Source organism: Oryctolagus cuniculus, chromosome 8 (genome assembly GCF_964237555.1).
Source record: "Oryctolagus cuniculus chromosome 8, mOryCun1.1, whole genome shotgun sequence".
Taxonomy (NCBI): Eukaryota; Metazoa; Chordata; class Mammalia; order Lagomorpha; family Leporidae; genus Oryctolagus; species Oryctolagus cuniculus.
In genome coordinates, this window is record NC_091439.1 from 65,899,306 (window position 1) to 65,913,216 (window position 13,911).

Genomic DNA, 13,911 nt, shown 5'->3' on the forward strand with positions numbered 1-13,911 from the left:
ACATATAAAGATAGTGCCAACTAACGCTGGGCCTCGGGCCTCAGCTACTGAGCAGGCACAACATTCCTGCCCCTTCCCAACACTTGAGATGCAGAGGGGGTAGCAAATACACACCAGGAAGTCGTAAGCAAGATGGGCCTTGGTAGTCAGCTGGAAAGACAGAGAGTGAATGGCCTCTGTCTCCTTTAAGATATTCCTGATGGGATCATCTGCAGGGAGTGGATGGGTGTGTGGTTGGCCGGGTGCCGAATGTAATTTTCCTGTTCCACACCCAGATTATTCTGCTACAGGAGCCTTCTTGCAGCATGTGCCCTAACTGCATTTAACTACACGACCTGTGCCTGCATGTGTGCAGCAAGAAGACTGCATGGCTGACACTGCACAGGACAGAGAAGGGAAAGGCCAAGGTGGCTAGTTAAAAAAAAAAAAAAAGAGTGAGAGTGGGTAAGCCTCCGTCTCTGTAATAGATTCCTAACAGCATTGGCTTCAGGCAGTGGACAGGTGCATGATTTACAATGTGCCTATGGAATGTGGACACTGAATTGAGGCAGTGGGATGCCTAATGCAATCTTCCCCATTGGGCATTCCCAGCTTATCCCACCATGGAAATCTTCTGGAAGGGAATGCCCAAATAGCATTTACCTGCTTGACCCATTATTGTGTGGGTGCAGTGAAAAGAGACTGGGGCCGCTGTTGAATGAGATAGACAAGGCAAGAGAAAGGACAGAAGTAGGCCTGACATGGAGCATTCCGCAAGTCATCAGCTGAGGCTGCTCAGACTTATCCCCACTTTTGATCTGCCCCGGCTGGCTTGCCAAAGCTATGTTACTAGCCATGGCTGGAGTAGGTACTTGTCTTCCCATGAGAATGGTATTTCAGACATGAGCCAGAGACTGGAAGGAAAAAAATGGTGAGTTTTGATGAACAAACTTTACCTGGCAGGCCAGGAGGGTATCTCAGCAAAAAAAAAACAACAGCCCAGTCTGCATTAAGATTGAAGTTTTTATGGGTATGAGCCCATTCTTTCTCTTCCCTCTTATTCTGGGATGTTGCTGGACAGAGGGCTTTCCAGGTGTGGAATTTATCAAACTCCTCCAAGGGCTTTATCAGCACAATGTTATTGGAACTAATATTACTCCTGACAGAGCTTGGACAAGTCCCCTGAGGTGCCCCTGGGAGAGGGCTGGGGGCCCACATATAAGGTTAGCAGATGTGGGCAAGACCTTTGATGTGTGAATGCCACACTGCTTCCAAGGCATGCCTCTTTGTTTCTTCCCTCATTCCACCATGTGAACTTCCCATTTTTCTTCTTTGCTTCTTTTCATATACATAGGCTAATGTCTACTTTCCTACCTAATAAAAATAGGTGAGGAGCTAGGCAAGGAAAGTTGGAAAATCATGGCACAAACTTCCAAGGGTTGTGTGGGTAAAGGGGCTGTTGCCTGCGAACAGACCACCATAACTTTAGTTTTGTTTACAGTGGTGAGAAAAGAGATGGGTTGAAATTAAAGTCTTTAGGAAGGTAATTATGCACTAAGTCAAAGTGCTGTATTGCCTCAGTAACAAAAAACCTGACTTCTAGAGCCAAGAGTTCTATTTTTGTTATTGTCCCCCACAATATCATTCTTCGAATCTACACAACTATTGGTGCTAATAGGGGCACTGATGTTTTTGCTTACTGTTATAAAGGTGAAGGAAAATGTCACTTCAGCCCTATGAGAGTTCAGATGTTCAATAATAAGACATACAGATTTATTCATGTGCAAAAGCATAAAATCATGGCACAGACGAGAGCCATAGGATATCATTCTCCTGTGTATGTAACATTATTCCAAAACTTGCATACCCCTTTATCTATAGGGGAGGGGAGGAAAGAGGAGTGTAGGCAATTCCGAGGGCTATTAAGTGATTACTAGGGGAATCATGACTTCAGAGGTCATCTCTTTGGAATTTGCACAGGCCCAAGGGACAGACAGTATCTGGTCATGGAAGTCCACTGAACTGTGGTTACTTTCCTCAGTCCTCTTTTCTGAGATAGGAGAGGATTTCCAGGTGGAGATAGAAGGGCATTTTTCAATTCGGTCTTAATGCAGATAAGGAGAATTCCAGAGAGCCTTCTTGCTCTTGAAGGGACAGGAATAAAAAAGATTAGAGTAGGTTCATACGCCTAGCCGGTCCTCGGTAGTTGCATTCTCTGCGTTATCGAGCAGAAAGGACGATTGCGCCGCTACGATGAAGCTCGTGAGATTTTTGATGAAATTGAGTCATGAAACTGTAACCATTGAATTGAAGAATGGAACACAGGTCCATGGAACAATCACAGGTGTAGATGTCAGCATGAATACGCATCTTAAAGCCGTGAAAATGACCCTGAAGAACAGAGAACCTGTACAGCTGGAAACACTGAGTATTCGAGGAAATAACATTTGCTATTTTATTCTACCGGACAGTTTACCTCTGGATACACTACTTGTGGATGTTGAACCCAAGGTGAAATCTAAGAAAAGGGAAGCTGTTGCAGGAAGAGGCCGAGGCCGGGGTAGAGGAAGAGGACGTGGCCGTGGCAGAGGAAGAGGGGGTCCCAGGAGATAATGTCTCTCAAGATTACTGTTTCAGAGTGATGAGTGATTGGGGATTTCTTTTGTACAGGCTTTGTTTGTTTATGTCACTTTTTAATAAACATAAATGTTGGGCAGAATTGTCTATTGACTGTATCATATTGAGGTTCTAGTAGTTTCATATTCATGAAGTTGCCCTGTGAGACCTGAGCATTTCTTAGATAGTTCCCTTCTTTGATGATCAGACTTTAATTTTTTAAGTACAGTTTTTCTATTATGAATATATATATATAGAAAGAGAGCAACCACGTACCTTTTTACTTCACATGCTCTGAATATGTATTTTGTTACTTTACTCTTGACTCCTGTCTGTGGAACCTACCTATAGGTGAAACCATAAATTCTTTTTGATACTGTAGAAACTCAAGTCATTATTTTGGCGCCATGGCTCACTTGGCTAATCCTCCGCCTGCGGCGCCAGCACCCCGGGTTCTAGTCCCAGTCAGAGTGCCGGATTCTGTCCTGGTTGCTCCTCTTCCAGTCCAGCTCTCTGCTGTGGCCTGGGAAGGCAGTGGAGGATGGCCCAGGTGCTTGGGCCCTGCACCCGCATGGGAGACTAGGAGGAAGCACCTGGCTCCTGGCTTCGGATCGGCGCAGCACACCGGCCGTAGCGGCCATTTGGGGGGTGAACCAACGGAAGGAAGACCTTTCTCTCTCTCTCTCTCTAACTCTGCCTGTCCAAAAAAAAAAAAAAAAAAAAAAAAAAAAAAAAAAAAAAAAAAAAAAAAAAGAAAAGAAAAGAAAAAAAAGAAACTCAAGTCATGATAGAATAAGGGCTAACATTCATTCTGCTTTTCTGAGTTTCACTCTTTGGAGACTTGGGTACCTGGTAAAAGGTGGTAATCATCTTTGAATCAGGAGTCATTGATTGTGTTGTCATAGATAATGTTTTTTGTTTTTGTTTCTTTAGTTTTATAGAAGTTCTGAATAGAACATAGTTTTACGTGCCTCTGAGTTGAAACTGCAGCTAATATTCAGTAGATTATCAGTTATGAGCAATAATGAAACCTGTTGATGTGGAGGCACCTAAGTGGCTCCCCTTTCCAGCACTTTTTCAAGGAGTCCTTAAAAACAGAAGGGAGAAAAATCTTTATTTGACAGCAAAATGATTTTTTTTTCTATTATTAAGGATTTAATTGGTTAAGCTTAGAGAAAAATGCTTCTTGGTGTGTATAATTCCTTGTAAAGCTTACTACCATTTGTTTATATGTTAAGAAAAAACCTTACTTTGAGGCATTTGGGGAGCCTAAATCTACATTTCTGCTCAATATGCCTATGGATTTTTGTTTATTTTGTAAACAAGAAGATTTTCTGCAAAGTGTTATCTAAAAGTTTAGGCTTTGGGGGAAGGTTATATACAAAAAAGTGATAGCAAGGAGATGGTGTGTGTGTGTGTTTTTTAAAGTTACCATAAATCTTGTCATAAATATTTAAAGGTATCCACTCTCATCAAGTAAATTTAAATTTCTTGATTATTCCACAATTGACTGTCCTCTTGTTCATAAGTTAACCCATAGTGAATTACCTGTTTTATTACAGATCAGCCAGTTTGAATACAAATTCTTTGATCCAAAAAAGAATGTATAAAATTAATAATTAAGACAACTTTATATGAATATTCAAGTTGAACTGGCATGGGCAAAATACAATCAGTATGTAATTTTTCTCCGCATCTTTTGTAAATTTAGAAGTTGAGGGAATAAATATCTGGATCTTAAAAAAAAAAAAAAAGATTAGAGTTAGTTCATTTCTGAGCTTCCTGCTTTTAAGATCTGCAATTTACTTTAACTCAGATTGTTCAACATGCTCAAAAATTGCCATGTTTTAGGGCATCATTCTCCAAGCTCCAAAATAATGTTAGTCCCCTGAAAAATTATAAATGATATGTATTTAATGATTAATAAGTTCATGGTCTACATAACTGGAGCAAATACTCTCCTGTGTTACATTCACACTTTAAAAAAATGTATTTACTTGAAAGGCAGAGGGGCAGAGAGAAAGGGATATTCAGATAGACACACACACACACACACACACACACATACACACACATACACACACATTGAGAAGTCTTCCATCCACTGGTTCACTCCCCAGATGCTCACAACAACAGCAAGGGTGAAGCCAGGCTGAAGCTATGAGCCAGAAACCCCTTCTACCTAGTTCTTGAGCCATCATCTGCTGCCTACTGGGTGCATTAGCAGGAAATTGGCTTTGAAGTGCAAAGTAGCCGGGACTCTAACCTGGCACTTTGATACGGGATTCAGGCATCCCAAGTGGTAACTTAACCTGCCACAGCACAGCACCCGTGTCTACACTGACATTTGAGTACTAAACAACCATTGCATAATCCTCATTTAATCATAATGTATTATCATTTTATTTACATATTTTTGACTTTCATCTGTAAATTTCATCTGCTAATTCATTAAGGATTTGTGCATCTATATTCATAAAGCCAGTGTTTTTTTTTTTTTTTTTTTTTTGTCTGACTTAGACATGAGGAGTTGGAAAGTGTCCCCTCCTCCATTTTCTGAAATTGAGTAAATGGCATTATTTTCTCTTTAAATGTTTCACAGAATTTATCATTGGAGCCACACAGCCATGGATTTTATTTGTGGAAGGTTTATAATTAAGAATATATGGGGGGTGAACATTGTGGCACAGCATGTTAAATAGCCATTTGCAATGCTGGCATTCCATATCAGAACACCAGTTCACATCCTGGCTGCTCTACTTCCAATCAAGCTTCCTGCTAATGAGCCTGGGAAGGCAGTGGAAGATGGTGCAAGTGCTTGGGTCCCTGCAACCCATGTAGGAGACCTGGATGAAGTTCCAGGCTGTCGGCTGTTGGCTGTTTGGCTTTGACCCTGGATGAAGTTCCAGCCAGGCCACTGTGGCCATCTGGGGTGTAAACCAGTGGATGGAGGATAGATCTCTCTTTCTTTCTCTGCCTCTCACATAAGTAAATAAATAAATAAATAACTTTTTTTAAAGAATCAAAATTTTAAATGGTCATAGTGATCTTCAAATTTTCTTTTTTCCTTGGTCAGTTGGTTATCTGTGTCTGTCAAGGAATTTTCATATTCCATTAAAATTGTCAAATTTGTTGGCATAAAGTTGTTTATAATAGTCCCCTGATATTTTTTAATGTCTCCAATACATGTACTACTGTCTTCTTTTTATTTCTAAAGTTGATATTCATGCCATTTTAAAATTGATCAAACTAGCTAGAGGTTTCTCAATTATATTCATTCTGCTATTTTCTAAGAATTAGCTTTTGATTTCATGGGTTTTTCTGTAAATTTTCTTTATTATTTATATTTAATTTTATCTTATTTTATTTTTTCCACTTACTTTGAGTTCAGTTTGCTTCTTTTTTATTTTATAAGGAGAATGCTTGGTTTCAATCCTTTGTTTCTATTGTTTTCATCTAGAGATATATGATTTCTATCTAAGTCCAGGTTTAACTGAACCACACAATTTTTAATATGCTGCGATTTTATTATCATTAAGTTTTTTTTTTTTTGACAGGCAGAGTGGACAGTGAGAGAGAGAGACAGAGAGAAAGGTCTTCCTTTGCCGTTGGTTCACCCTCCAATGGCCGCCGCGGCCGGCGTGTTGCGGCAGGTGCACCGTGCTGATCCGATGGCAGGAGCCAGGTACTTATCCTGGTCTCCCATGGGGTGCAGGGCCCAAGCACTTGGGCCATCCTCCACTGCACTCCCTGGCCACAGCAGAGAGCTGGCCTGGAAGAGGGACAACCGGGACAGAATCTGGGGCCCCAACTGGGACTAGAACCCGGTGTGCCGGCGCCACAAGGTGGAGGATTAGCCTAGTGAGCCACGGCGCCAGCTATTAAGTTTTAAATGCTTTGGATTTTTTGGCCTCATAATTTCCAAATACCTTGGGTTTTTTATAGATGTATTGCTTTTATTGTTTTCTATATTAATTCTACTGTGGTCTGAGTACATCCTGTATATGATTTTAATAATTTCAGAATTGTTGAAAGTTATTTTAAAGTACAGGATAGGGCCCATCTTTTTTTAGATTTTTTAAAAATTTTATTTAAGGTCCACAAATTTCGTATATTTCATATGTACAGATTCAAGAACATAGCGATACTTTCTACCCTCCCTCTCACCCACACTCCCACTCTTCTTCTTCTTCCTTCTCCTATTCCTGTTCTTATTTTTTACAAAGACCTATTTATGGTCAACTTTATGCTCATAAGATTAACCCTACACTATGTAGAGAGTTTAACAAATAGAATGAAGAAAAAAAAATAAAACACTGTTCCTCAACAGTTGAGACGAGGGCTGTTAAAAATCATGGCATGTCGTTCCAAGTCGTTGGAAAGAAACACATGCTGTATTAGTCAAGTTGTCATCACTGTAACAAATGCCTGAGAGAAGCTACTCAGCCAGGAAGGTTTATTTTGGCTTCTGGTTCTGGAGGTTCACAGTCCGAGATAGGGTGGCCCCATTGGTTCAGTGTATGCCGCAGGCAGTGGATTGTGGAACATGGGTAGAGGGAACATCAGTTGGTGAGCCAGGAAGCAGAGTGGGCAGCTGGGCCAGGCACTCAGAGTTTTACAATCAACATTCCCCTCAGAACGACTTTCCAAGGGCATGATTCTAATAACCTAAGGACTTCCATCAGAGCCCTCTCCTAAATCCCGTAACTGGATCAAGGTTCCACCCTCCTAGCACCATTAACTTGTGACTCTGGGTGATTCAGTGACTGCATGCGTGTGTTGAGAAGCCAAATTTTGTTTAAGCATGGTATTTCATTGTTGGACATAAGGTTCTGTTTATGGTAATTGGCTCAAGCTGGTCAGTAAGGAGTTGTTCAGGTCATATCCCCACTGGTTTTCTTTTGACTTCTATCAAGTACTAATATGAGAGCACTGACTCTCTGCTTTAATGGTTAGGTTTGCCTGTTCCCCTTTTTAATTATAAGTCACTGCCTTAAATATTTTGAAACAGTACTGTATACATACACATTAATGACTAAAATCTGATGTTAACTATGGGTTTGTCATATATGCTTTTTATTGTGTTGAGAAAGTTTCATTTTTTTTAAAGATTTACTTATTTATTTGAAAGGCAAAGTTACAGAGAGGCAGAGAGAGAGAGAGAGAGAGAGAGAGAGAGAGAGAGGTCCTCCATCCACTGGTTCACTGTTCAAATGGCCACAACGGCCAGAACTGAGCCAGGAGCCTGAAGCTTCTTCCAGCTCGCCCATGTAGGTGCAGGAGTCCATAGACTTGGGCCATCTTCCACAAGCTTATGTATTTTGACTGGAGAATTTAGTCTGTTTACATGCAAGGTAATTTTTAGTGCCATTTGTTCACTGTTTTCTAGTAACTGCAGAGCCTTCCTTCCTTTCCCCCATCTTCCTTTGTGATGAAGTAATTTTCTCCAATAGTATAGTTTGTTTGGTTACTTGGTTTTATTTTTAGTCTATCTGTTACAGGCTTTTGTTCTGTTCTTACCATCAGGCTTATCAAAATATCTTGAAGTTATAATAGGTTATATCAGGTTATTTTAAACTGATAAAACTTAACTTTGTTTAAAAGGGAGGCATTTGGGAAAGCAGCTAAGCCACCACTTGGGATGTCTGTGTCCCATATTGCACTGCCTGTGTTCAAGGTTAGGCTCCACTGCCAATCCAGCTCCCTGCTAATGTGCACTCTGGGAGGCAGCAGGTGAACACTCAGGCAGTTGTGTCCCTACCACCTTGTGGGAGATCCATGTTAAGTTCCCAGCTCTAGGCTTTGGCCTGACCCAGCCTGGTTGTTACAGGTGTTTGGGGAGTGAACCAGCAAGCCAATTGGAAATCCTCATTCTCTCTCTCTCCCCCTGCCTTTCAAGCAAAACAAACAAATCATTAAAAAAAATGAAAACCTTTATACATTAACTCCATTCGTCTTACCACATTTAAAATTTCTTTTTATATTCCATTTTCCTCAACAAATTATTATAGCTACTGTTATTTTTAATAGTTTTGCCTTTTAACTTTCATATTGATTTACACATCATTGTTACAGTACAAGCATAAGAGTATTCTGAATTCAACTGTGTGCCTGCTTTGTTTTGAGACAAAGATAGAAAGAAAGAGACAGGGTTTATCTGCTGTTTCAATCCTCATATGCCCAAACAGTCAGGACAATGCCTAGCTGAGAAGCTGGGAGCCGGTATCTCAATCCAGATCTCCCAAGTGAGGGCAGTTAGTTGAAAACAAGCACTGCTGTGGTCACCGACATGACTACCAAGTGACTAACAGGCATATGGTTACACAGTGCAGATACCCTGGGCAAAGGCAGGGCTCACCTCCTGGGTGCAGTGGAGCAGGACAGAGTGAAACTTCATCATGCTACTCCAAATGGCATGCAGTTTAAAACTTACTAGCTGTTTCTGGAATTTTCCATCGTGTATTTGCCGACAACCCTAGTCCATGATGGATAATTGAAACTGCGGGAAGTGAAACCATGGATGAAGGGGATTTGTGCAGTGTGTGTGTATGAGTGTGTGTGAATTTGGACAGCTGCAATCATCAAATAATGAGAAATAAGAGAAATACTGGCTAGGTATTTACTGTCAGTTTTAGACTTTGCTATTTTTTCTGTAGAAAAGAGTCATTGAAAATGCAGGTTAAAAATGCTAAGCCAATTGAAACTCCACAAAAACAACTCTAAAAAATAGTAGAGTGCAAAATAGAGAGTGGAGAAGACTAATTAGGGGACCGTTATAATGAATCATCAGTTCAATGACAATGAAAGCAAATGCAAGAATCATCACGAACGCTAAGAATTAAATTATCATTATGAGAAAAGTCAAAAGTCAAAGGGGACCATAAGGTCACCAGCCAAGAAAAAGGAAATAGGAAAGCAAAGATATGAACATTTTAAAACAGATTGTTAACATTCACCCACTCAGGGTGTGGTATTGGAGGAAGTTGGAGTGGCATTAATTTTTAATTATAGTATGGTTTCTTTGTTTCTGTTTGGTTGCAGCAATAATTGTATATTGAAATATAATAATATGGGTCTGGTGCTGTGGTGTAGTAGGCTAAGCCTTGGCCTGTGATGCTGGCAACCCACATGGGCATTGGTTTGTGTCCTGGCTGCTCCTCTTCTGATCCAGCTCTCTACTATGGCCTGTGAAAGCAGTGGAAGATGGCAAGTGCTTGGGCCCCTGAACCTGCATGGGAGACCTGGAAGAACCTCCTGGTTCCTGGCTTTGAATTGGCCCAGGTGTGGCCATTGTGGTCATTTGGGGAGTGAATCAGAGAATGGAAGCCCTTTCTCTCTGTCTCTCCCTCTCTCTGCCTGTAACTCTTCCACTCATTAAATAAATAAATAAATAAATAATCTTCAAAAAGAAAAGAAATATGATAATGTAAAATGCTGTAAAGTAAAGGTAAATTTTTCAATTCTTGACATTCATATATAACTGTAAAATAACTTGCACATGGTGTCTTGTTTCTATTTTTAAAGAAAAGCTTGGGCAATTATTGTCAAAATAAGACAAACTACTCTTAGCTACCTCTGAAGCACTTATAAATTTTTCAAGGACTCTTATAAGATGCAGAGATAAAGAAATATTACTTTTTTATTGGATCATTAAGAGGGCAAAAGCCAAATTTATATAAAACAGATGGTAATTCAAATAAGCTGATTATATTCACAAACCTTAAAACACATGTGAGTTATTTGACTCTTTGTTTTCAGGTTATCATCATGTTGATGTGGACTTTAAAGAATTCTGGTTTATAGATTTAAGAGATTAAAATGACCAGACTTTGTGGGTTAGCCTGAATAGTCATGGGTTGCTACAGTTTCCTCCAAATGGTTTGTCATCTCCCCATCTGTCTCACATGGGGTTTACAGGCATTCTTTGAGAAAATTCACCCTCCACTATGTTCCTAGAATGCTGGTGAGTGGAAACATAATTTCTTTTCTTGGGGAAATGGGGAAAAAAAGGACCTAAAACATCTGAACTTGAGGTTTTTCCCAGCCACCAAACCACGCTGTAATGTATTAGTAGTGGATGGAAGCTCAGAACTTTTTTAAAATAAAGTATTTATTTTATTTTAATGGCAGAGTTACACAGAGAGAGAAGGAAAGGGAGAGGGAGAGGGGGAGAGAGAGAGAGAAAGAGAGAGAGAGAGAGAGAGAGAGAGAGAGAGAGAGAGATCCTCCATCATTGATTCACTCCCCAAATGGTTGCAATGGCCAGAGCTGTGCTGATCCAAAGCCAGGAGCCAGGAGCCTCTCTCAGGTCTCCCACACGGGTGTATGGCCCCAAGCACTTGGGCCATCTTTTACTGTTTTCCTAGGCTATAGCAGAGAGGCGGATTGGAAGTGGAGCAGCCAGGACTAGAACCGGCGCCCATATGGGATGCCGGCACTGCAGGAGGCAGCTTCACCTGCTACGCCACAGCGCTGAACCACTCAGAACTTCTAAAGAAGATGAAAAAGAACAACAGAATAGCAGAAGGGAAGTGAACATGAAAGAAATAGTAACTATGAAGGAAGGGGAAATGAAAAAAAATTATCTGAATATGAAATATATAACTTTTATAATATAAATGTATATATGCATATTATGCATATACTAGACATGCATATATTCATTTACATTTATATTCAGAAGGACAAAAAATGGCTCTCCTATGTAAAATATAAAGAACAAAAGTAAGTTCTTCATAATGAAAATATTATAGCATAAATTAAAAACTCAATAGACATGTTGAAAGGTACGTTCAGGAAATTTCCCAGAAAGTAAAGCAAAACTCAAAAAGACATGAAAAGGGGAGAATGAGGGGTGGGAGGGAATTAGAGTACCATATCAAACACACTGTCTTAGTAGTAAGTTCCAAAACGAATTCATAGAGAAAATGTGGCGGGAGGGGCAGTGAATGCCAGCTAAATGGACAAAAATAGAACCACCCCAAATGTATTATTATTTCAGACTACTTGGGATAAACAAACTGTCCTACAGACTTCCGAAGACAAGTAGATGAAGGGGGAGGAGGGGAAAGGAAAGGGATGGGGAGCAACAGCGCTACAAGCCAGGCCGTGCTAGCAGCTGTGGGAGCGGAAAAGGCAAGGCAAGGACTATTTCCCAGAGCCTCTGAGTCATGCTCCTTAGCCAACAGCTCGCCTTGGACCTAGCAATTTTCATTTCAGATCTCTGACTTCCAGCACCAAGAGAAAAATAAACCTCTGTTGCTTTAAGTCATCCAGTTTGAAAAAAAAAAAAAAAGAATTGTTGGGGCAGTCACATGAAAGGAATACAGCAGGTGTGGACCAGATGCAGAACACATGCAGGTCTTACCAAAGACTCCAATAAGAAACTCCAGGAGAAATTTCCTTCAAGACAAATGGATGAGGTACCTGACGTGTCTGTAGAACTTTGTGGGGAGAATTAGACAGCTGGTGAGATTTGGGGAATTGGATACGTCAAAGAGAACCTAAGCTAATTTTTATTTTATCAATTTGCAAAAGATTTATTTATATATTTAAAGGGCAGAATGAGAGAGAGAGAGAGAGAGAGAGAGAAAGTGTCTTCAATTTGATGGTTCACTCTCCAAATGTTGCAACAGCCAGGTCTTGGACAGGCTAAAACCAGAAGCTGGGAACTCAATCCTGGTATCCCACATGAGTGGCACTTAGGCCATCCCCCACTACCTTCCTAGGCACATTAGCAGGGAGCTGGATCAGAAGTGGAACAGCCAGAACTGGAACTGGCACTCTGATATAGCATGACTATGTCACAGTGGCTTAACTAACTGTGCCACAATGCTGGCCCCTATGCTAAATTTTATAAGGTAGCATTTAATTCTAGGGAAAAAGAAAATTGTTCAGGTCAATAGAAAAGAAAATCATTGCAAATCACATGGTTCATCTGTAAACAGCATTTTCATAGTCATAATAGTGAATCATTCTATTGCTCTATTGGAAAATGGAGAAGTAGGGTCTTATTATAGTAGTGATTACCCTAAATCTTCAACCTCCCAAAAAATGGGAGATCCATAGAACTGTCCAAAGAACAACACATACTACATAGAGATATACAGATAAAAATCTATAGAATAAGTTTCAAAAGTCGAATGCAGTGGCTTCTAGGGAAGAATAAATGTAGGAAGAGGTGAGAAAACACCTCTTTTTTCCATTAAAATTTTTTTTATTTATACAAAGGGAACAAATTTCATGTATTTAATGTGTATATGGTTTTAACAGCACAATGATACTTCTCACCCTGCCATCCCTCCCACTCTCCTCTTTCCTTTCTTATTTTTCTTTTGATTTTTTGCAATGACATACTTTTAAATTACTTTATAATCACAAGCTTAACCCTCCACTAAATAAAGACTTCAACAAGTAGTAAGTAGAAAAACCACTATTCATAAGAAGCATTGTAGAAAAAAAATAGTATATTGTGAATATTCATGTATGTTTTTATAACAATGAAAACTGGGAAATAAAACTGGAAAGATGATGACAACAAGACAAGCATTGGTTACATTCTAAGATCCACAAAATGTAAAACGCATGAAAAATTTAAAACAAGCTTCAAAGCATTTTGCAAATAGGTAGATATGGCTGGGAACAGCATTTTCAGTGACTACTTCATACAAGGGTTAAAAAAAGTATTACATGTTTCAAACACATTGGCAGGAAATGGAGGGCATGCAAAACATTGCAGGCCAACGCTTGTTAACAAATCTGTAATGGAAAAAAGCCACTTGACCCTGTTGGGCACCTCTACTGGCTTCCACTCGGTTGAATATTCTGGGTCTTTCCCTTTCTTCTCAAGTCCCGGAAACATACTCACTGCAGTGCTTTCTATTTCAGCAAATGACAACCATTAGAAGACATCAACTCAATCTGTGTAAACACAGATGTGTACTTCAGAGTCTGCTTCCGAGACCACTGCTGGTGGCAATTACTAAGCAATGTTTCCAGTTACAGAAGACTGGAGGAGCAGGTGTTTCGCCTACTGGTTAAGACACCCACGTACCATGTCAGAGTACCTGGGTTTGATTCTTAGCTGTGGCTCCCAGTTCCAGCTTCCTGCTAGTGCAAACCTTGAGATGCAGCAGTGATGGCTCAAGTAGTTGGATCCCCACCACCTCCATGGGAGACATGGATTGCATCCTCAGGTCTTGGCTTCAGCATGGCCCAGTCACATTCATTGTGGACATTTGAGGAGTAAACCAGCAGATGAGAGTGTTTTCTCTGTCTCCCCCCATGCTCCCCAAATAAACAGGTGATTATATTTCA

General features: G+C 40.2%; 1 long non-coding RNA gene and 1 pseudogene across 1 annotated transcript in view; one reads left to right on the forward strand and one right to left on the reverse strand.

The window, feature by feature from the left end:
* LOC127483289 (uncharacterized) overlaps positions 1–13,911 on the reverse strand; it is a 37,383-nt gene that overhangs the window by 18,130 nt on the left and 5,342 nt on the right. The window lies entirely within an intron of this gene.
* On the forward strand, positions 2,165–2,698 carry LOC100349685 (small nuclear ribonucleoprotein Sm D1 pseudogene; annotated as a pseudogene).